General features: G+C 30.6%; 1 protein-coding gene across 5 annotated transcripts in view; it reads left to right on the top strand.

The window, feature by feature from the left end:
* The window catches only part of LOC129981916 (myelin transcription factor 1-like), a 295518-nt gene that overhangs the window by 172875 nt on the left and 96623 nt on the right, over positions 1-26020 (top strand). The gene's annotated exons all lie outside the window — the stretch shown is intronic.

The following is a 26020-nucleotide window of genomic DNA, read 5'->3' as shown; positions in this document are numbered from 1 at the left end:
TCCAATTGTTGGATTCAGCTATCAGGGAAATAGTGGAGGTAAATTGATTTCGATTCCAGGGTACACTGATATTTCAATAGATTAACGCGCATCTGCCTCGCTAAAGTGTGAAACTGGGTTATGGCAATTTCGGGATGACGTGGCTCACAGGATATAAAGACGGTGTTATCGTATTTTGTAGAGTTTTAGTCCACGAAATTAATTCAGATATTTCCTGTTCTTTCACACTTACTTTGAGGTTGCATAGTGATGGAACTTGGTATATTGTAATTTGCACTTACTTCGCGATTTTAGAAAATTATCGCTATTGTGAAGATGCTTTGCTTTTATTATTTTTCACTTTTAAAAATATTTTAGCTAATAAAAATTATTGGATAAAAAAAATTAAAATAGAATTATTTGTATCATATTTTTAATATTTTCAGACAGAACTTTCATTTTTTAATTAAAGCTCAGCTATTGTTTTCCAATTTCAGGCTGTTTTTAATCGTTATGTAATATTAACATTTTTCGAAAAAAATCGATAATTACTTAATTTATGCTCAAATAATATAACATAATACATTCAGACGTATCTGTAATGATGAAATTCTGCTCCCAACAATACGAAACTAAATGAGCGTAATGAAATGCGATTTTCTTTTCTACCCGTTGTAGAAGGGTTTATTCTCCACAGTTCACTTCCCATTTTCTTAAATACTCATTACTAATTTTAAAGAATTCACTTCTAGCTTTCCTGAAAAGTCATGACTAATATTACACAAAAATAAATGATTCATCGATTTAGGTGCGAAAATTAAGCAAGCCAAAAAGGTATTAATAAGAAGCAACGATCTATGGATTTAAGCGCATACATGCAATATCTAACAGATAAAGTAAAACTTTTGAATACATAAAAAAAAATTAAAGACGACGTGAGATATAACTTGACTCTGATTTGATAAAACGAAGGTTGCTAATCATGAATTATGATTTTTTATTTTAAGGAATTCCTTAATTCGAATTCAATAAACAGCATTTATGAAATTTTATACATTACATCGAAGGAGACCATTTAAACATATAAAGAAATAACAAGCAATAACAAAGAATGAACGATATCTTCTGGTACAAATACTAACAAACGCATAAAGGTAAAACATTTTTTTAACCCGTTGACCAACGAATTAACTCAACTTCCTAATTAGATGACACATCCTATTTGGAACATTTATTGTTATTTTAATTCTAATACTAATATAAGGACATTTGAGATATTGAAACATCTTTAAGTGATTTTTGAATTTTTAATTAGTTAATAAATTTATTGAATTGCAGATTTCAAATTCAGAAATTTGATCCGCTATTCAGACTCGCCATTGTAGACGAGTCTGTATTTTAGCAATATTTAAATCAAACTGAAGGTATGTAATGTAGGTTTATGTAAATTTTTAAAACGTGTATAACAATAAATTTTTCCAAAATATCGAATATATATAATTTTTCTATATTTTGAATTTGAATTTTTCTATATTTCTATATATTGTCTGAGAGCAAGATTACCATTATTTATTCAAGCTTTGTGCCGCATTAGAAATTAGAAATTATCAGACGGATTGTAATGCATAATACATCAGAACTGTAAATGAGAAGGACTATAAACGAAAAAAAATAATATTAGATCAAAGAAAATGGAAGAATTATGAATAAATAAATGAAATGAAGAAAATCTGTGCCTATTTTGCAATGATTCAAACATGAAACTGACATTGACAAGCCGCACTTAATCACTAATATCTTATTGGTTAAGTCAAAGATCTGAGAATAAAACTGTAATACTAATATTTCAACTCCAAGGACTTCGTATTTTATTCGTAACTTTAAATTTAAATTATTATGTTCTTGCAAATTACATTAAACTAGCCGGCGTCCTGGCCTAGGACTAGCGCGTCTTTCTCTTGATCTAGGCGTCCCGGGTTCGAGTTCTTTTTCGAGCATGGTTGTTCTTTATCCTGTTTTCTATTTGTGAGGTGTGTGAAAAAGCTCCCCCCCCCCTGTGAAAGGGGGCTGTGCAAGCGTGTGAGTATCATCTTCATATGAGCTAGAAGTCAGACTTCTGCCCTCGGATGCTCAGGGGTGCCTACCCTCAGAAGCTACTGCACCCCTCTTTCCGTTGTAACGCGGTGACGACATCATCATCATTTTTCTCGGATTAAAATCGCTGACTTCGTCTACGGGCTTGTTTATGACAAGTGCCATAATTAGCAACAACAACAAACCTTTAGCGAAGTTATTACATTACTGAATCTTAATTTTCTAATGCATTCCTTCAATTAAATTAACTTACTATTGTAATTAAATTTCATCTTACATTTAGAGTAGAAACTCATTATTAATATCCCTCTTCTTTTGTGTGTATGCTCTTATAAAAGAATAAATATAAAGTAAGTTTCCTCTTTCATAGCTTTAAGGAAGGAAACAAAATTGAATCAGATCTTTTTTCATTTTATTCGCTTAAGTAATTTTTGAAAAGATGTCGTATTTTTCAATTATTTTATAATATTTAATTTTCATCCATAAGATAATAGTATTTGAAAACTCTATTCCATAGATAGCATATTCCTAACTTTTGTGGATAAAGAAATATCAGCTCTATGCCAATGAAATGATACTTTTCAACGGAATAAACTTCTGCACTTTTTTTTTTCTAAAATATGCTCATAAGTTAAATGGTGGGAGAAAAAACATACATTTTTCCTTTTAGAAGAAATTTAAAAAGCCTTGTTTGTCGATTTCACAAAAAGGAAACGCCATAGTAGAAGGTAAAAAAAAAAAGGAGGAATATATATCGCTCTCCAAATCTAAGCTCTTTAAGCTTTTTCACTCTACTAAATAATCCCCTATTCTCTTTGAATGCCTCTAATTATTCAAATAAAACCTTCCCACTCCCCCCCCCCCCAAACCAAGTAAAAAAGAGTCCTCCGCGCAGGTAAAGAGTTCTCTGATAAGTCATCCAATTACAGTCGGCGGTCGCGGCCCAGCGATAAATATTCCAGAACAAACGCTCGAACCCATCCATCACAGCCACGACGCACTCCACTTTCCTCCACCACCCCTTTTAAATGACAGAAGGAGAAGAAGAAGTCAGAGAGAGGGTGGAGGAAGAAAATGGATGCCGGAGCACATGACCCTTGGGGACGCCCATCGTCCTGCTCATAATCCATCTCTTTCATTCGGTCACCGACCAAAGTCAAAAAATAGAAAAGACGGAGGGCGGAAAAAAGAAGAGAAGTACAGTAAAATGGAATGAGCATTAAGGGAAAACCGTGTGGCGAGAGAGAGAAGTTGGTCTGCAGAAGGGCGGATTAGGATGTTGCGATTAAGGGAGGGGAAGGGGGACACACACACACAATTGGAGGTAGTATTTACAAGGGGGCAAACCATGAAAAGCGGATTATAAAAAAAAGGGGCTTTTATGGCTCGCAGGAAATATCGTTCGCAGAAGCATTTTCGTGGACATTTTTTGAATGGTATGTGAATCGCACTACAGTTATCTATATACAAATACAGGGTGGTCTTAAAGTCTTTCCCAGATGATAAACATTTTTTACAAAAGAACCATTCAATTTAATGCTGTAAAATTTTTACTATGAAATAGTTGCGTTAGTAGTTTTAGTCCGATGCATAACACAAATAATGCAGAAATAGTTATTTTTACATTCGATTGTTGTAAAAAAAGGTATCAAGGAAGGAAAAAGTTCAATGTTCTTTGGTTCCATGAATTGAAATCGAACATTACTGTTCTGTGTCAATTTTTGGTTTACATAAAGGTCAAAGTATTTGTAACGACAGTTAGAGCACTCAAATTCAGAATCACAGATACTGTGTTTAATGTGATCGCAAAAATGTCTTCCAACATTGTTCATACACCTAAATATCTCATATTAAATCAATATCAAACCAATGTAGATCATTTAGCAATCCTTCTCATTGCGAATCTTAGTATTTTCATAACAAAATTGCTAAAAATAATTTAAATATTTTTTAATTAAGGGTTTTGAAAATTATATAAACTTTTATTTGTATTGCACTGAAAATGATAGTTGATAAGAAATTCGTTAATTTTTCCATAAATTCCTGTTGTTGTTACCCATGCACTTGCCATAGACAAGTCCGCTTATAAAGTCAGTGATTTAAGCCGAGTTTGTGCAATAAGATAAAAGTCCCTGACCCTAAGTCAGAAGTCTGACTGCTAGCTCATATGAAGATGACACTCACACAATCACCTACACGACCCCTTTTTACATGGTTCTCTTTCACACACCTTACAGATACAGCACAGGGGGAAGAGCAGCCATGCTTGAGCCGGGACTCGAACTGTGGACGACCAGAACAAATGGAAGACGCGCTACCACTAGGCCAGGGCCCCTACGCAGAACAACTAATCTTTTAAAAGAGAAAATAAACTTATTAATACAATTTTTCTGAATCAAAAAATTAACATTTGACAGATTGACAGACAACAATATATATATATATATATATATATATATATATATATATATATATATATATATATATATATATATATATATATATATATATATATATATATATATATATATAGAAGAATTTGTTAACTTTTTGCATTAAAAGCGTGATTAATGGAAAATAACACATTTCGATATAAAATAAATATTTGCATGTGCGTTTCATGTATGTAAGAATTTTAAACATTCATGTTAATGAATATAGTTAAGAATAAGTGCAAATGAGAAAATTTTTAATAAGTCATAATTCTTTATTTACAACTTTATTTCGTACGTTACCGAAGATATTTCTTAGTAAGAATTATTCAAGTTTAAATCATTAAATTCGATTCGAATTTCTCATAGCATAAAATAGTTTATTAATAGTTGAAATTAGTAGTCAGAATCGACTAAATGAAATCAGTTCTATATAAATGAAGTATTTCTCAAAACAATTAATTATTCATTAATTTAGTTAGAAGATTTTTCCCATGAAACAAGGAACCATTTTTAACTCTTCCTTTCTTTCCTGCGATATCTTCTTTCAAGCAATATTGCATTTATTGAAGCAATCATAGCAATTTTTTACATACATTTTAATTCTTTTTCTCTCATTTGTTTATGCTCATCAAATATTTAAATAATCATTTGAACAGCGTTATTTCTAAAAACAAATCGAATTAATATATATAAGGATTTTGTAACAAGAAAAATAAACGATCTATGAAACATATCTGTAAAAAAAAAACTGAAGGATGATTTTTTTTGTTTGTTTATTGATATGAGTACAACGTTCAATAAATGAAATTCATTTTCAGGTCTAAGCCTATTTTTATAAATAAAAATTCAATTCTCAGTCCATTCAAATTTTATTCAAAATTTGGCTATTATTTCGTAACGAAATGATATCTACAATGCAAAAAGGAAAAAAAAACTTTGTGAAAAAAAAAACACGCTCCTAAATGCCTTCTCTTTTCTTATCTATTTATTTTTTTATGTTATATTCCCTTACTTTTTAAGAATAAGGAATTATGTAAAAGTTCCAGGATGATAGAATTAGAGATTTTCATTTGTATTCTCCGTTTCACTCTTATTATTTTAATCTTCCGCAATCATAATCGGAACTTTCAATATAGCGATGAAGCAAATGTCATTAAGCCAGATTTATAGTAACAAAATATCACGTTTATGAAATCAGTCTACTCGAAACGCATGCTGTCTTTTACGAGTTGCGACAACATCCACCTTCTTTTTCTCCTTCAAAATATTCAATGAGTACCAAAACGAAATTGAAAAGGCATGTAATACGCGGTGATCAGTAGACAACAATATAAATAATTAATATCTCAAGTCATGCCAAGTTTTACTAATTTTCAAGATAAATTATAATAAATTCAACTTATACAAAAATTTAGGTTTTAGTGAGACACATACGCAAAGTTCGCTTCGGCCATTCAATCGGTTTTAGTTTCTCACAAATTTCGGAATAAAATATTGTAATCGTAATTTAACACCCATGCCACTTTCACTTTTCCAATACGGTTGTTTTTAAAGAAGAAATAATAAAATTATAAATGATTAAAAATAATTTCAATTTCAATTTCAAACTATAGTGCATAGAGGAGATGTTAATTGAAATAAATATAAATAATTATTTTCATTTCACAGCCATTTCTTAAAATTCTTGGTGATAGATGTCAAATATGAATAAATAGTTAAACGTTTTTTCAAAGATATCGCAAATTTGCATCGCATAAATTTGATGTGTTTTCAAAGTTTAGACATTTGTGCTGTTTATAAGATAAAGTAAATACGAGTTTACTATCACTGTTTAGTATTTCGATACAGTTTAAAGAATGTGTAATCTAAAATATTATAATTTAAGCCTTGTTTTTAAAATTCTTTACATGTGTCTTGTCTAAGGTTCTTTACATATATCTCAAAATAAAAACTCTTAGTTAATGAGTCAATGATGATTAGACACTTATCAAATCTATTTCGGATTCTGTCTTATTTAAAGTTAAATATACAACTCGTTAATGATACAGGTATGTAAATTCATGCAAAGCCATTGATTCTTATTTATAAACATGGAATAGCCATTTTTTCCCTTTATTCTTTCTTTTTTTCATCCTGAATATATTTATTATTTGATCGATCTCTCTTGCTACCGCTAATTTCAAAACAGAAAAAAAAATTATATCGGTACTCGACAGAGATTTAAACACGAATAATGCGGAAAAGGAGTATTAAAAAATGTTTGACGACACTAAGAAGTTTTTTTTTTTTTGTTTTTTTTTCATTGTCTCTTTACTGAAGATATAATTTTTTCTCTTAAATTTTTTTTCCAACATCAGACACATAATAGCTCTGGTTTGTGCTCTGTCCTCATTATTGCAAGGCTTTTCCTGAAGCTGCCTTGTCTTTCTTTTAAAAGAGAGAGGGGCAGAGGGAGGGAAAAAGGTAAAAAAGTAATGAAATGAAAAGAAAAAGAAAAAAGACCGAGTTTTGTGCTCCCTCAGAGGCCTAATGAAGACCCGCGCTCATCAGGAGAAGACGTCTGCCCTGCTTCAAATGAGCATCTCTTTTCTTCCTACCACCGTCACAAAAGGCACCTGAGAGGACGTTGCCTTGGCAACCGGAAGCCCGCGGTCCCCCTCAGCATCCCTTCCCCTACCCCACCACCCTCCGTGTTTGAAAAGGTCCATGGCGATGAAGTTTGATTGGTTCCTGTCCTTGCTGATGATGGGGATCAGCTGCCACATTACGATGATGTTTATGATGATCATTCCTTCCCACCTTCACTCCCTACCCCCATCCATCTCTCGCCCACCCCGCTTTCAACTTTTTTATTATTATTTTATTTTGACAATTTTTTTGTTGCTCTTGTTTCCTTCTCGGAGGGCATCATCATCACGGAGGAGGCTAATTTCGAAGTTGGAAGCCTCGTTTGTTATTAGCACGTGCCCACCCCCCTTTCGCTTGAATCGCTCGCTGGTTTTCTAAAGTGAATACCAAACAGTGCCTCTGCTTTCTCGTCCTGACACCTTTTCCTCTCCCCGTTCCGCTCTCTTTGTATCAACGATTAGAGCTTGTTTGTTTTCATCTGCCTCGGAATTCTTGTTAACAACATTTTTTTTTCTTTACTGTTGAGGTCTCTTTTTTTAGCCTCTAGAAATCATTATGTTATGTAAAATTTGAAAAGAGATATAATGGGCTTCTTTTTCCGTTATTTTTCCCCAGATTTCAGATGCTAGAGATCAAAGAATAATTCCCACTGTCTTATAGCATTTGCTAGAACTAAAACGAAAATCTTTCGATAAAATTTCAGATTTTTAGTTAAAAAATCTAGATCCGAATTAAAATTTTATATGTATCAAATGGCTTTATTCCATTGCTTATCTACAATTTAGTTACAATAAACAAAGGATTATTCCTGCACTTAGTTGAGGAACTACAACAATTGTGCATAATCACGAACTTGTATAATTTCTGATAAATACAGTGTTTTTAATGTGAATTTAACAATGATTATCTGAAGAAACAAATGTCAACATTTATTGAAAACTAGTGTGTTACTACGCTGTTTATCAAAAATAATAATACCTATTTGAATTAATTAAAATAATAGGGAAAATGTTTGTATGATTGATTTTACATTCATTTCATTTTATTACAATTAAAACTATTTTATGAACAAAAAAAATTCTAATTGTTTACAATTCAGAAAAAGATTAGAAATATTTTATATAATTACATTTTAAAACTTTTTCTTTAAAAAATACTTTTATCAACCTTTTTTTGTGTGATCCACCATAAATATGGAAAACCATAATCCATATCCATCCATTTAAATAGAATCAGTCGTTAAATATGAAATTCACTAAAAATATGGATATAATATTACTAGCGCTAAAGTTCATCTCAAAATCAATAGAAAAAAAGAAACATTCCTTGACTTATTTCAAAAGTTTTGTATAGGCTTTACATTGTAATTGTTTGTGAAACACGTATTTTCCTGATTTGAAAAATAATATTCAATACTAAACATAAGACTGTGCCAAATGAATAACTTATATATAACTTATACTTAACTAGAAATGGATTTATTTTCAAATACAATATTTTCTTCCAAATTATTTTGCTTAACACATTTTCCAAAATTAAATAAATGAAGTGGAAATATAAGACAATTGTTTGCAAGTAGATTCTTGGTTTAATTATTCTAATTTCCAGTTATTATGTTCTCGTAAATACTTGGGAATTATTCAAAGTTTATTGTTCCATTTTTCCCTTAAATAAATTTTTAAATATATTTGTAAAATAAATATTTAGTTACGTTTTATATTTTCCAAACGCTGCAAAACTTAGCAAGCATTGTTTTCCTGGCGAGTTTGTTTTGCACAAACAATTGTAAGCAATAGTCTTATTTCCTGAAATTTGAGAAAACTATTTTATTTTTTATTGTTACAATATGAAAAAAGAAACCAATTTTAAAACTCGAAGTCGAAGCACTTCATAAAATGGAAAATTAAGAATTGAAATAAGAAATACTTTCAAATTAAATTCAATCTCGCAACAAAGTTAATCGGTGGAAAATTCAATACAGGAAAAATTATTTTCTAAAACAATTGCTTGAAAGTCAAATTTTTCGAGCTTTTAAATATTTGAGTTACTATTTTAACAATCAGTATAATGTTTTTGTATTGTACACGTTTCGAAATCAGAAATGAATTCACTTAATAATGAATATATAGTTTGAACCCATTACAATAACTATCAAACTAAAAAAAGAAAAAAGTTGACTCAAAAGACAAAGACAGATATAATAATATATTAATTCATTTTTATACTATGATTTCGAATATTTTTCTCAAAAATTTACATAAATATTCGGTTATGTTTGCCTAAAAATATGTAAACAACGATCGTTTTTATTGTAATTTTTAAATATTCTACAACAATTTACTAAAACAAATATACTGAAATTGTTATAAACATATCTTTAAACCTTTTAAAGCAAAAACAATTCAATTAGTCGAAATTAATAACTTCAACTGGCCAGAAAAAAAGCCAAGAAATATAAAATGCGAATTTTATACCATGAACTTTCTTTTAGCTATTACGGAATCCCAAAATGGCAATACATAGAAAAATACGAGATATCCAATGACGTAATACTGCACTTTTCTCTTCTCAGAATTACAGGGAAAGTTCCATTTAATTAGATGACTGTCATTTTAAATATGGAATTTCAATAAAAAAATAAAGAAAATTCATGTTTCATTTTTGTTTAAGCATATAAATGTACATGGTTATTAAAAAACTTCGTCAATTAATGGATCTCTAATAGCCGGTCCGTTCAAGTAATCGAACCTAGATTTCAGATGTAGTTATTCAGAGGTATAAACTTGGGATTTGGTAAATAGCAACACAGAGGTGTTCACGGTTACGGTTACAGGTAAAGAAACATGAAATTTTTGAATGACAACGCCCACTTTTTGTAAACTGTTCAATGCATTAAAAATCCTTAGAAATCACTATAGAATAGAATGGTGACCGTTTCACGCGCACGAAAAAAAAAAGCGTTTCAAAAAGCGAAAAAAAAGTTCGATCGAGGAAACTTTCGTATTATAGAGGCAAGACACCAGTCACTGAGGAGAACATGGATCGGAGAAAAGGAGCCATTAATTTGGATAACATATTTTCGACACGGGTGCTATCACGGATAATTATGCATTGTGTTCAGGAGACTGGGGACAATAAAACAGAAAGTAACATTGCATAAGGGATGTTCGCAATTTCCCATTTGACAGTCTTTCAAATCTGGAAAAATATGCAGATTGTTCATGTATACTCTAGATTCAAGACATCTTCAGAACCAGAAATCCATAAGAATGAGGTCGGGGAATTGCGCAGGCTACGGAAAAAGTAAAATGGTGAGAGATGATGCGCTTCAAAAATGGTGTTCCAGAACTTTGTGAACAGACGTCACTATATGTGGAGATGCACCATTTTGCATCCAAATGATGTCATCCAGTGAACTGTTCTGGTCTAACGAAATTTTGCTACACGGGCTGTATAACGAAAAGCTGTCACAAAACTTTTACGAACTCAGTTGTTGTCGCTTCCTCAAAGCAGAACGGGCCGACAATAATTCGGCCATATCCCACCAAATAGTAATTTTGATGTCATATAAAGATACTGACGGCAAAACGCATGGATCTGCCGCCGTTGCCAGCTAAAATGGAATGCGCTTTGTCGGTCCATAATATGCGAAAAAACCACCGTTTTCATCATCATCAAATTCATTTGTAAAGTCGATGTGTTGTTGAGGGTCCCTGCGTCCAAACGAGGTATAGGAACATATAAAAGGGATATAGTATATTTAAACCAGCACAGAAACATGTAGATTACAGAGCTCGGCAGCTCTGTGACTGTTGTTTTCAGAAAATCCAATACACGAGCTGCATCTCTTACAGTTTGAACGTGCACGGAAGTCATTATATGAAGTATTTTCACAAGTGTCCTCAGGAACTGTCGGTCGTCCAGATTATGGTCTATCAGAGATGCGGTCACTTTCTTCGGATTTCCTCACTAAATCACGCAGTGCTTGTAAGGAACATGGGCTACGTATTTCGGAATGGTTTATAAGGCAGACACACGAAACATCCGAGGCATTCATCCCAGTCCATTCGCTACGAACTTTCGCTACTAGAGTCATTTCGTCAGGTTTATGAAACACTCAAATGTCAGGCACTTACGCCTTGTCTACTTAGCTATCTGTATAAAAAAAATGCGATCAAATATGAATTTTTTCATGCAAATATGTTTTATTTAAGATAGAAATTCGATTTTTAACAAGAAAAAACAAAACTGAACTCGTTTTCCCATAATTTGTTTTCTGCAGTTCCTTTTTCCCCATTCCATTCACATAAAATTTATTATTTTTTAAATAAATCGTTTTTTTTTTCTGTATACAAATATTGAAAGAATAAGAAAATCTATATTTTTTATATATAGTTTATATTTGAATGTTTTTTTAGAAAAAGAAGCGTAACATACAAACAAATACTTTTGTATTTCATTTGTGTGTGTGTGTGTTGTGTGTGTGTGTGTGTGTGTGTGTGTGTGTGTGTGTGTGTGTGTGTGTGTGTGTGTGTGTGTGCGTGCGTGTGTGAGGAATGAAGTAAATTTTTAACATAAATTTCAAGATAATTTATTTATATTATAAGAGAATGTAATTTGTATACGGATTTGCTACTTTTTTTCACAGGCAGTAAATGATCGATCCGATGTTCTAGAGTATTCAGAATCTGCGTTTTGTTCTGATTTCTGTATCATGATTTCTTTCCAAAATTTCTTCAATATCTGACGCATCTAAGCTCTCGTCATTTTCACTATCAGTAGGAACACTTCAGAAGATCTGCGAATCTCTGATGCTCAGTTTTACGGGGTCATGAGCATAACATTAAAAGAATCTGAAACACTGACGCAAGCAGGCAGAGGTCATTTTGACTCCAATAATTTGGTCAAAATGAGATACATTGTTACATTAATTTCTGTTGTTATAATTCTATTCTTCTAGCCCCTCTATAAAAGTATAAGGAGTAACTGGTGTAAACTTTTATAATACCTTAGAATTCCTAAACAAAAGAGACAGGACAGAGTCAAAAAGATTCGCTGTGTATGCCAGCTGGTTACAGAATAGAAATTTATTTGAAAGTCTGAAAAATTCATTGTAAATGTAAATGGACACAAACACTTGATACTTAGAAAAATTTTCTGAAGGAAATTGGTGTGGTGATTGAAGAAGTTACAGAAGCTATAAAATAGCAAGTATTATAATCTAATTTAATAATTTGACTCGCCTTTATGGATATTAATTGCAGTCATAATAGTTCGGAATTCATTCTAAAATATATCATCTTTATTTAAGTGCAAAAATATAATTTCTGCATAAACTGTCATGATAATAGTTTTTATTTAAAATGTTACAATCAGTTGTCAGAAATTTTCCAAACTGCTAACGTTTTATGAAACTTAATCTCGTAATTTTTTTTCTTTTCGCTTACTTGTGTATTTTAAAATGCAAATCATCGATCTAGCTGAGGAAAAAGGAATCATTTAGTCCCATCCTAACGAAAAAAAGAAATAAATTTGCAATATATATATATATATATATATATATATATATATATATATATATATATATATATATATATATATATATATATATATATATATATATATATATATATATATATATATATATATATATATATATATATATATATATATATATATATATATATATATATATATATATATACATATTGTTGCCGTTCACAGATACGTTAAAAGTCATTTATTATTTACTCCAACTTCGCAATTTTTAATAATTAATCTGTTTATCCATTTCATGGTGTTTATCGATACTGATGAAAATATAAACATCAATAGCATTTTTTAAAATCATAAGATATAGTTTTTGAAAAATTAAAACATAATTCTATTTTTGCTTTCTCCCGATATTTTTATCATCACGTTTCGATGCTGCTAAAGCCCCTTTTGCTCGTAAGAAACAAAATGAAAAAAAAAATAATATCTTCCGTTATTTTTTCTTTCTCAGCGATGCATTCATAATTCACTATTTAATTACAGCGTTCGTTAAGGAATGCGAGCCATTAATTAATATTTAAGTGGATCATTCCGGATCCCGTTCACCAGAGCGTCAGTTTTGGAATTGATTATTATTCCGGAAAAGAAAAGCCCTGTTAATACCCAAAGAATGCATTGCGAATATGGATTCTAATCTAGTAACCAATTTCGTTTCTCTAGAACAAAAATGAACGAGTTCTCTAAAAACCCGTTCGCCTTTTAATCCGTCCAAATCAGCAATTAAGCAACAAAAAAAACTTGCACTTGCACAGTAATCCACTCTTGAGATAATAAATTTGAAACTTAGGATGGTTTCCTACCTGTTTCTATGCTGAAGTTTTTGCGCAATGTTATAATTGCATGATTTATAATGAGTCAACAAAAATGATATCTGAAAAAGTGAAGATGCTTTAATGAATCAATGTTTAATTATATTAGCTTCATTTTATTTTTCTTTGCAGGCAATGCAAACACGAATTCTGTCGCATTAAAAATGCAAAAAGATCTAATGATGATTTTGTAAAAGAATAATTTCACAAACTATTCACCAATTCCGCAGTTTTTCTAATTATAAGTTTTCAAAAAATCTATTCAGTTCTCTCGAGAAAAGTTATTTAAAATGAGTCTTTTTATAAATGAAACAGAAGTAAAGAATTTAATTTGCATTTGACGATACAATAAGAGACTGAAAACATAATACTGATCTGAACTCTGAATATTTCATACATTTCGAATAATGAGTCGTTTTTCAGTTTTCAAAATTTATTATTTCATTTCGACTAGATGCAAAAAGAGATTTTGCTAAAAGGTAATACCCAAGAGCTTTTAGTTTTAATATGCATCGATTGCTTTCCAGGTATAATTTTATTTGTTTGTTTTTCCAATTAATGTGGAAGACAAAACATCCGAAAGAGTAATTATTTAATCACATTCTTTTCAAATTTCATTGTTTTTTCTCATAAATACGCGAGTAATATGTTAATACTTTCGGAGAAAATAATATTAGATGTTTGTTTTGTGTTGGATATTCGGAGTTTACCATCCAAACTTTGCACTTAGTTATCTGAATTTTCATTTAAAAAAAAACCTTTATCACTTTAATTAGAGAGGTGATCATAATTTATGTTATTTATTTCGAAATTTTAATGTGTTTTTTGGAAATAACATAAATTTTAATGTTTTAAAGTTCTCTGAAATCAGCCATTTCTGAAAACAAGTAATTTATCATCCAAGAGTTTTTTTTAGGTCATTGCTTTAGAAAATTAACCAAATTCATATTTATAAAGTTCTTACCTGGTCAATTTGAACATTTTTTTTATTTCAATTTATGGAATTATGAAAAATCATTGATATTCACCTAATTTTAATTTAATATCAACAAACAGGAAACTAAAATTAATTTTTAAAAGAAATACATTTGATCGTCAACTCGTTATTTTCATAGGTATTAAACTAAATTTACAATTTATACAATTACAAAATTATTCATTGCGAAGTTATAATCAATTTTTTTGCACTTCCAGATAATTTTTTGAATGGCAAAATTAAGCACGTCATTCTAACTTGGGAATTTGTTTTACAAGCAGCTCAAAGCATTAATAAATTTTATCTTACAATTTTCAAAAAAAGTTTTGTTATCTAATAATTCGTTAATTCGTTTTCGTTTCTAATAGTTAAATTGATTTATTATTCCACCTCAAAGATATATTTACTGAACAACTATTACAGACATATTTTTAATATCAAACGGTATAAAAACGGGTCTGTTATAATTTATGTAGTAATGTCATTTCTCGTAATCACATGACTGTGTTTATCCATCTCTGAATAACAATACATATTTTTATTGCTCATTTCCCATAATAAATCTGTCAAACAGAAATACTTCAAGCACTTTAATCCTTAATTTCTCGAGTGGGACCTTTTGCAGTTATTTTTATACCCTCTAACTCTTTCCTCACCGAAAGAAATAAGCTCAAAAATTCAATATGCTTATCCTTCTGTCGCGCAGGCGCAGTCGCAACTGCTGCCTTCCTTTTCAAATTAGGAAGCCCCCCCTACTCACACACACACACACGTCTCATTTTAAACACCCTCCCTTCACGGACAGATCGATTTGCAATTACCACATGCTTTCTTTCGCCTGTGTTTCGGGTTCTCCGCTTCTAAAGATTCCACCCTAGTTTCCTTTCTCTCTCTCTCTCTCTCTCTCTTTCTCTTTTTTGCTATTTCTCTCTTTCTCTCCCTCTCCCTCTCCCTCTCTCTCTCTCTTGCCTTCACCGGAACTTGAAAGTGCCTTCAGGTACTATCTCAGTACCAAAAGGTTTAATGATCAGAGGCCGGCTATCCGTAAAGCAGATATGATGGCATGAATGTATGGGCTAGCTATTTTCCACGGGAAAAGAATGGTAGAAAATTTTGCATTCTACCACAGCTCAAATCGGTTGTTTTACGGCGCTTTTGTTTTACAGTCGACCCGCAGTTCGAATCTAGAAGCCCTTATATTTGTTCTGTTTGGCTGTTAAACAGAATAAAAAGACACAGATTCTTTTTTTTTTCTTCTTTTTTTGAATTCTGAAGTAAAATAAAATGTTATTTTAAATTATGTAACGATCTCTTCAGTATTTACAATCAGGTTTTTGTTATGAAAGTTACTTTATTTCAATATTATACTAATAGTTGTCATATTTGTTGAATATAGAGCATATTTTCCATTAGATTACTTATAGGCGTCAAAAACACTTCTTATCTCAACTATGCATATAGTGAAAAATTTCTAAAAAAAAAAAAAAAAAAAACATTAACACAGTTCTTGGATGGAATTAAGAGTCATGTGTGAAGGGTAAAATGGTTTTCTTACCTTTATTCTCTGAGAATAAAAAAGGGGCAAAAGCATGAAGGCTTCTACTACTCAAATTTCATCAACTAAAACCATCTGAGAACAAAAACTTTGTAAAAGTATTAGCATTACTTAAAAGTATGTTACATACGTATTTTTAAGTAATAATGTATGTTACATTAATAACATAAAATAAATTACTTCACTTTATGCATAACTTGGGTAAATACGCTACATAAAACAACTTCAATATAAAATTCAAAATGGAGTAGTCGAATGGCTTCCGCCAAAGAACTACACCAGTTTAGCTTTGAAATTTGCTTATATTACAACAGAGAGAGAGAGAGGTCGTAACGTCATAATACAGAGAAATAATGTGGATGTAATTGTTAGATGGCCATCATGCTTTTTGTTTCGTATTTTGCAAGAATAGAACATGATATGAATGCACCTTTATTGTAAAAAAAAATTTATAAAAGCAGCAACAACAACAAAAACTGTTTTACCAATACTTAAATATAAGCCATAGATTGGAGTACATTCTAAGATTGTGCTCCTTCCTGTGATCGTTCAAAACCCATTCTTAGATTAGTGCAATAATATATCAAAAGAAATATTGATATACAGGGTGTTTCAAAACACTTTGCAGTTAATTGACTTAAGAAGCGCTTGAACACACAAATGACCAAATGTTGTATATCAGAACTCAGTCTCTCTCCTCCTCATAACTCCAACCCACATAAAAATTAGAGACATAATATTCAGAAAAGATTTTTTTTAAAAAAAAATTCTTATAACTATGAATAAAAGAAATCTACTTTCGTTTCCCAGGTGGAAAATAGAAACCTTTCTTAGTTTGTAATGAAACTTATAATGAAACATATCACTGAATATTTTACGAGATAGATTAGCGATAGATAAAAATAGCTGCTGTAGGCCAGGAAAGATATGTCTTCCTTTCTTTTTTTATTTATTTTATTATCGTATTCCCAAGACATTATGAGACAGATTACTGGAAAGGTTTTTTTTAGCTCCTAACCGATTATCTCCTGAATGGCTGGGTGATCTCTTCTTACCTAGTTACGTTCGATGGATTAACAATAACGTAATTACGACGGGTTTTGAAATAATTTGTATATTTACATTTTATTAAAATACAAAGAATCATCTGAAATGCACACTCTCGTAGCCCCATTACAAATTTTTGAATATGTTGAATTACTCTATTCAACTAATAAGTGCTAAAAGAATCATTTACAAAATCTTTTAAAAATAATGTTGCTGATTTAAAAAAAAAAAAAAAAAAAAAAAAAAAAAAAAAAAAAAAACCTTTTTCGATCGACAGGTTGTGTAGAGTCATAAAGTGTGATCTAAAACAAACTTTTAAGAAGTGCAAATGCGATGAATAAGAAAATTTCTGTTTTGAATATAAATAACACAGAGTCTATCGCCTTAAGTTGAATAAATACCTATTAAACAGGAAATTAAATGTACTCCACTACATCTTTTCTGAAAAGCAGCGTAACAAACATATTAAAAATGTTTCGCATAATACTAACTGGATTGGGACCATAATTGGATCCATTTATTGAGTCTGAACGAGCTGTACTATTCGAAAAAGTTTTATCTATTAAAATATTTTGAAACAATAAGAACAATAAGTTTGGTATTATCAAACGACTTCGTAAACATGACCGAACTACTCCGACTCGCCCGAAGGCGCACGAAAGAAATCTGAATGGACGGAAGCCGCACTAATATAGGTGGGTATTAAGGTTGAGTTTTATGGGTCATCACCAACTCTAGATATAACTCTTCCCTAAGGAGGCACATCCCGCCATCGGTAGGAAGTAGTCACCCCACATCCTTCCTGTACCCACCACAGCTGCGAGAACCAACCACCATTCCAAAAGCTTCTCATCTCCATATCTAATGTATACCCCGGAGGGAAGAAATAACCTTATATGCAAATCTTTACTATTCTATAGAAATATTTATTAGCCCCTCACTTCAAGCTAAGTGCCACCAATCGATCAAATAATATCAAAGTAATGACAGTTGACGTAAAACACTTGTTATCCTGAAGTCATTTTAGGAAATCACTCGACATGAAAGCACATTTGGTTTTAATTGGCATCATCATATTCAGACCGCATTAAAAACTTAATAAACCGCAATTAAATGCCAGACGATAATATCTCGAATATAATTTTTTCTCAACTCTCCCTATCTTTTCTCGCCCCCATTAAATAAAGCATGTAAAATTATAGGCTATTCCTTCACTGGCACACTCCAGCCCGAACTAAACGATACTGGATAAAATAACGAAGGAAAAGAATGGAAAAAAGGAACGCACTTGTGATCCCTCCCCTCTCCCTAAAGGCAGACGATAAGCACAAGGAACAGATAGGCAGAAGAACGAACTGCACTTTGGCACGCGAGGGCCAGGCCTCTGTGGAAAACGGAACGCATGAGAGAACCCTAAGTACAGAGTTGCATGACAAAATTCCTGCCATGCACCATCCCCTAATTCCCACTGCGTTTTCTTCTTTTCGTTCGAAGGCCCCAGTTATTTGTTGGTAAGGATATGGCAATGAACAGATGGGGGAGTGGGGTGGGAAGAGGGAGTACGGTCGAGGGGTAATACGGCTTCCGAAAAAGGGTATTAAAAGCAGAGCGGGTAAGATTCAAGATTGACGTGATTGCCGAAAGGATTAAAGAAATAAGAGAAAATTAACAAATCTGTGAGATAACTTTGCACTTTTGATGTATGAGTCAGATGCCCTTTTCCGATCGGTGATTCTTCATGCGATCGGTGATAAAGGAAAAGGCAAAGTTGATCTAAATTTTGGTTCTTAACATTATTCGGTAAAAGAAAATCCCAAATATATGACGTTTAGCTCTGTTTTACACCTCTTCATCTCAAGTGCAAATAATATAATAAAGACCAGGAACGTAAACCCCAATGTGACGTGTTTTGGGTTTAGCTTCATCGTATAGAGAATAAAATCAAATCAAATTTAAATATATTATCTATTCTCATTAATCGGTCTACATTTAATACAGACCAACAGTTCTCGTGTAATTAAATTACAAAAAATATTTAATATAATTTCGACAGAAAAACATAGAGCAACGACTGAAAAAGATAAGGAGATTCTTGCCATATTAAAAAAAAAAAAAAAGAAAGAAAGAAAGAAATCCATAAAAAGAGAAATTTTAAGAAGAATATTTAGTGGTATAAAATGTGATAATTATTGGAGAAGAACCAACTCGGGAAATTTACAGACTATATAAGTAGATAGATATTATTAAATGTATTGCAATACAGAAGATCAGATGGGCAGTACTATTAATAAGATTGTATGACAATCGAGCCACTAGAAAGATGTTTTTGGCTAAACCATTTGAGGGAGACCACCTAACTGATCAACTGCCATCTAAGAAGACATGAAACTATTAGAGAGACAAACCGAAAAACATTAGTTAAGTACAAGAGGGCATGGAATGAAATTCTGAGGAAAATCAGGGACCATCCAGGGTTGTCGCACAGATGAAGAAATTTTCATGTAAAAGTCACACAATAAAAATTCATCCATTCATGTTTACTTTCTGCTTTCTCTTGCTCCGAATAAGCGTTTACATATGCATGAAAGACATAACGTCAAACAGTAAAATGAGTGATCGATATAGAACAAAATTTACTATACATGCTGATCATAGAACTATTGCGTTTGCATCATTGCGTTTCTGAATAACCGTTCGATCTAAAACGTGATTTCCAAAAAACAAAATTTTTAAAGATTGCGATACTTTCTCTTTCTATATTTCGCATACTAGAAAATAAAAACCATTTAAACTGACAGTTAAAATAGTTTTTTTGGGAACTTTTTTTATCATATTCTTAACCCCCGGGGGGGGCACCTCGAAATGAGGATGAGATGCTTCCGGCATGGTGGTTGGATCTCGCCACCCTGGAGGGTACACTAATAGGTGGGGGATCTGACTCCTCCCATCGATGACGGGACGTACTTCCTTCGGGGAGGGTTGTACCTTGGCCGGTGATGGCCCTTAAGACTCAACCACAGTTCCCGCCAATGTTGCTGTTGCGGCGGTCCGGTCATTCAAGTTTATGGTTTAAATCCGTGTGCCTTCGGGCGGGTCGGAGAGTTAAATGGTTGACTTATCATATTTTTAAAATAATAACATGCATTAACAAAGACATTTACCAAATATACAGTATATTATGAGGTAATCTAAATCAGAAAATGATATAAGAGTCGTACAACTCTAAATTATTGTCTGTGCACAAATTAAGTTATGTATGTTTGATAAAAAAAATAATAGGTTACTTTTGAAATATCTATGATATGAGAAATATTTTTTTTAAAAAAAATAAGGTAAAGTAAAATAAATAATAAAAAAAACTAAAACAGACTTGTGTCAGATAAATATGTGCATAATTACTAATAAAAAAAAGGCATCTTTCAAAATAAAGGTAATAAAATCAAAGTGCTCACTTTTTGCTTTCTCAAACATTCTTACTCCACTTCAAAAAGAAAACCATAATTTAGTGTAATTACTTCTTATAAATTCGTACACAATGTAAAAAATTTCAAAACACCGAATAATTTAATTGAAATATATTAAAATTAATTACAAACAATCATTAATTAAAGGAAAGAGTGTACATATTACAAATTCATCAAAAATGCGAAATTATTAATTACAACAAAAAATAACTTAAGGAATTATTTCTAAGATAATTTTACTATCAATGACACATCACAGAATAGTTTGCTATAAAATCAATATCTTTTTTGGTTTTCAGCTTTCAGCACGATTATAATCATATGGCAATATATAAAGTATAAAGTCAAGTAAAATTTTTTGACTTCATACTGATACTGCTTGTAAAATACTGAATACTGATTGTAAAAATTCTTAAATTTATTGTTTTTAGAGTGATCTAATGTTACAATCTAATATTTCAATATCATTTTTGTAGTGATACTTACTGCTTTCAGATCTTAATAATGAAAAGTAAAATCTATACATGTCTTCAGTATTATCCAATTTTTTGCTTTTGGGTCAGTTACAAAATAGAGGAAAGGAAGAAAAAAGGGGGAGATTATATAGAATTCAAGAAAAACTGAAGAAATTAAATTTAGTTCTTCAGTGAATCTTTAATTTCAACTTAAAGATATATTCTTTTTTAAACATACTTTATATATTTTATTTTATTTCGTTTATTTATTTATTTTAACTTTGACTTATCATTAAGAAGACGGTTTTCGCCCCTCTTTTATTTCAACACTAAAAGTGAAATTCAAATCATTCATCGAAAAGTTTCCACGTCCCTTCAAACTGTTTTTTTTTAATAGTACTTTTTTTAAAAAAGACATCTTACCATTCTACATAATAAATATCGGAATACTCAACGGAAGTATGTCAAACTAAAATCCTATCAGGAAATGCTTCCTCCTGACCACGCTCGCAAGAAAGAATGAAAGGTAGAAAAAAAGAATGAGACGGTAGCATCATTTTCTCGCCGTGAAAATGATACCTCTGCCCGAACGCTTAATTATTCCGCGACCTTAACCCTTTTGCTTTTATTAGCCACTTCGCTACTCGCGGAGAAAGACAGGGGTTGGAAGGCCAGCGGCCATTCCGAATGCTTCTGCGTTTCTTTTCTTTTTGTTATTATTTTTTTAGTTTTCTTTATTTATTATTCTTATATTTTCATCCATTTCTCTTCTTTATTTCTTCTTCTTTTTTTTTTCTTCTTTTCATTCCCCCCTTTTTATACATTTTTTTTTCGTTCGCTGTTCCTTGTTTCGCGGTTCGCTGCCTTCAGAACAGGAGAAGCTCTCCAGATGCCTGCCTCGGGATAACCCCCTAGTATGCCCCCTTCTCCTCTACACACTCGGCACAGAAAATAAATAAAAAAAAGGGGAAAACAAAAAGAAAAAAAAAGGGATTCCAGTCAGTATAAGGGGAAAGGCAGAGAAAGAGCGAGAGAAAGAGAGAGAGAAAGAAGGAAGCCCGTAAAGCAGGCAACTGAGTAGTAGCGAGCGTGCAGAACATTTTGCCCGTATCGACCGGACGTTTCAGCCAGGCCTTCCACCACCCCCTACCCCTATTTTCTGACCCTCCCCCGCTCCTTTTCCTGCTAGGGCCACGCTGGTTGCTGCTGATAAACCCTCTCGCCTGTACTCCCCTTACTTCCCAGCCCACCCCTCATGCGTGTGTGTGTAGAGCTGGAGCTGATGTCGCCTCCAGGTAACCGCTCCAAAGCGATGAATATAAGGAATGAAAAAAATCCACAATAATGATGATAAAAAGGCATTTACTAGAGCGATACAGCAAATGGTTGCTAATCACTCGAAAGAAGGTGTGAGTTTCGAAAAGCACCGGTGAGATAGTAGTATTTCGGAATGAAATTTTTCGCAAATAGATCGGTAAACAGACGCAATTCCAGCGTGGGAGAGAAGTGAAATAACTAACTAAATAAATAAATAAAAGTTCGTAAATTTTGTCAATCGATTTCCACAGGAAAGTGAGTAAGCTTCAAGAGCTTTCGTGTGGTCATTTACGGGAAAAGCATATTCGTAATAATATACGGAAATAACACGCAAAGTCATTTTGTGAATGTTTTTTTTCCGGTAATCGTTTTTTGTTTGTTGTAAGAATTATGTGGTTTCCTTTCAGTTCGTGCGGTAAATGTAAGGCTCGATGAAAAAGAAAAAAAAACTGTTGATTTGTAATGCACTGAACAAATAAAAAATGAACGAATATAATAGAACACATGCCCTTAAGATTTTTGTTCCAGCTCTTAAAGTTTCAACCCCGTGAAAACAAAAAAATTAATTAATTAATTAGATTTAAATTTAAGAAAGGAAAAAAGTACATAATAAAGGAATTGCTTTTTGTATTCTATGAAATATCAATTTTCTTGATTAATACTACAACTTGAAATAAAAAAACGAAATATTAAAGAATGCTCTCCTAATAACAATTTGATATCCGAAAACTACTAAAACTCTTGAAATCTATGGTACAAGCCACAAATCAAATAAGCATTTAATCGACAATGGTCTAAAATGATCTTTAAGCGAATAAATTTTTAAATTATAGACTAATAATCCTTTCTATCAGCAGTTAATAGATGATCTGCAATTTTACTAATTGTTTCAAAAATTCTATAAACTTTTTAATGTTATAAAGTTTTATTATTAATATGGAAAAATTGCAGTTATTTTTTACTTGTAAAATCTCCTGGTTATTTAATTGATTTATACAACGAATTATTTTTTGGAAAATTATGTTTTAAAAAATAATTTTACAAGTTCTGTAAAGCATTTTTATCTATTTTATGTTGGCTATTTTGATATTAAATGACTTATTTGAGTAACTATAAAAACAATAAAATCAATAAAAGGAAGTGAAGCTTATTAATTATCATTTTAACAGTATTTCATTCGCTTTTCGTATTTTGTTAAATCTTCTTTTAAATTTCTTATTTTTAAATTCGGAAATGATTAATTGGCAAATGATCATGAATACCTTAGTAAAAAAAAAAAAAGATGTTAAATTTCGAAATGGGGAGAAAATTTAAAATTTTCACGATGTACAAAAATTAAATTCTTAAATAATTTTATTTTAAATATTAATTTTTTCAGATATTTACCGCGTTTCAAATGCAATAAATTTTTATGTACATTAAAAATGCTCTCGTAACTTATTCTTAGAAAAATAACAATCTAGAAATAATATTTTTTAACTTGATTAGATTCACTAACGGTCATTTTCAATTAAAATTTTATTGCTTAATGTGGCATAAGTATTTTTTGTATTTTTCAAACTATCTAAATTTCTCATTTAATTTCCTTTGTTTAATTTCCCTGATAGAAAAACACAGATATTAAATAGTTATTTCTTCATCAAATCATAAAAAAGATTATATTTTAACTATTACTTTCTATATTTAACTATACATAATAAATACACATGACATTAACTGACATTAGGCAGTTTAATAAATAATTTTAAAAAATTAAAAAGCACATTGAAAGAACCTTTTGCAAATATTTCAATGTATATAGAATTTTTGTTAAAAAAAATTCTCTTAAAAATTTGAGTATCGTTTGTTGAATTAAAATGGAATATAATTTTTCGGCCTGTAAGAAAATTGATATTGAAAATAAAATATTTAATATTAAGACAAAGAATATAGTACTATGATTTTAATTTAAAAGATATCGAAAGCATTATTTATTTTAGACTTCATCGTCCATGATTAACTTTTAAATTATAATTATTAATCATTAAGTTAGCATTGAATGGGAAATCTACCGTTTGCAAAATGCCTAAAAAGTTTCCTTTATCGGATAATTCTAGATTTAATTAACAAATAGAAATATTTGTTAATTAAATTGATTAATTGATTAGTTGATTTTTGAAATGACCGTTTAACTCATTTAATCAGTATGTTATGTAATTTTTGGGGGAAATGGATTGAACTTTTCTACTATAATTTTTTAAAATTATATAATATCTTTAAATTTATAATATTGCTTATATATATATATATATATATATATATATATATATATATATATATATATATATATATATATATATATATATATATATATATATATATATATATATATATATATATATATATATATATATATATATAATTGATTTAAAGCATACCATACTTCAACAGAGTTTATAAGTTTTAAGCCCTGACAAATGGCACATAAAAATATGCATACATAAATTTTATTCATGTATAACGAAACAAAATAAGTTTACATACTTTTTTCTGTTTTTAAAGATGATAACAAGAGAAATACACTCGCAGATTCCAGATACAGTTCAGTATTAGCCATCGTCTGGTATAATAATTTATCAAAAATTATATCAATTTTGAATATAAAAAGAATTTAAAGGTATATTAATGTGTTTAAATTTTTTTTAATGATTAAAATGCGTATATTGAAATTATTTCATTTTTCTATATAAAACTTTTATTATCACCATTATTATTAAATATCATTCGAGATCTTCCTAGTTAAAGGAGCAATGATTGTTTAGAAAGGTGGTTCCGTCATTTTCAGCCCACAAACGATGTGTGTTCTTTTTTCTTTCCTTTTTTTTTAAAGAAATATTTAAACCATTTGATATTATTGCTTTTCTTTTAAAGCAGGTCATAAAACTGGAATTTAAAGCTTTCTAATAAAAACGATGAAAAAAACGTAATAACAAGAAGAAAAAAAATCTGCAACGATATTAGTAAAAATAATTTGAAAAAGTCTTACTTTGCTGGAAATAGTTTTGAGTTAGAAATGAATGGAAAAGTGGTTGTTTTTTTAAAATAATAATTGTTAAAAAATTTATTTCTTGAATTTTTGCTTTTCTAAATTTTATTTGTCTCTTGAAAGGGTAATTACTTTGTTGCTATAAAACATTTTTATTTGAAATAAATACACGATAAATAATAAAAATAAGTATCAAATTGATTTTCATGTAAAAGGAACATATCGTTTATATAAAAAAAAACTTGAATACATTGTATATGAATATATCTAAGTGTATTCTAGTGTATTTTTGCATTATTTTTGAAGAGGAAACAGTTGAAAAAAATCTTTAAAATATTTTTTTTAAAAATAGAGGTTTTTTTATTAATATCATTTACAATACATAAATAATTCACCTTTTAAAATATTTCACAGTTTTAAAAAAAATATTGAGAAAACTTCAAGTCTGGGATTTTACCAGAAAAGTGGTATTCAAAAACCGGTTCTTCCATCAGGCAAGTTTTATTCGCACACTTTTCTAGATTCAGAACTCTCGCGCCTGTAAAGAAATCTCCCTGCAATGACTTCATCCGTCGAGGATGAGAAGGAAGGGGGGGGGGGAAAGGGAAAAGAAAAAAAAGAGAGGCCTTATCTCATCGGGCCGTTGCAGCAGCGCCTCTGGTGGCCGTGTTTTTTGCCAACAG

Source organism: Argiope bruennichi, chromosome 8 (assembly GCF_947563725.1).
Source record: "Argiope bruennichi chromosome 8, qqArgBrue1.1, whole genome shotgun sequence".
NCBI lineage: Eukaryota > Metazoa > Arthropoda > Arachnida > Araneae > Araneidae > Argiope > Argiope bruennichi.
Note: the sequence above shows the minus strand (reverse complement) of the source record. Positions and strands in the feature narration are given on the sequence as shown.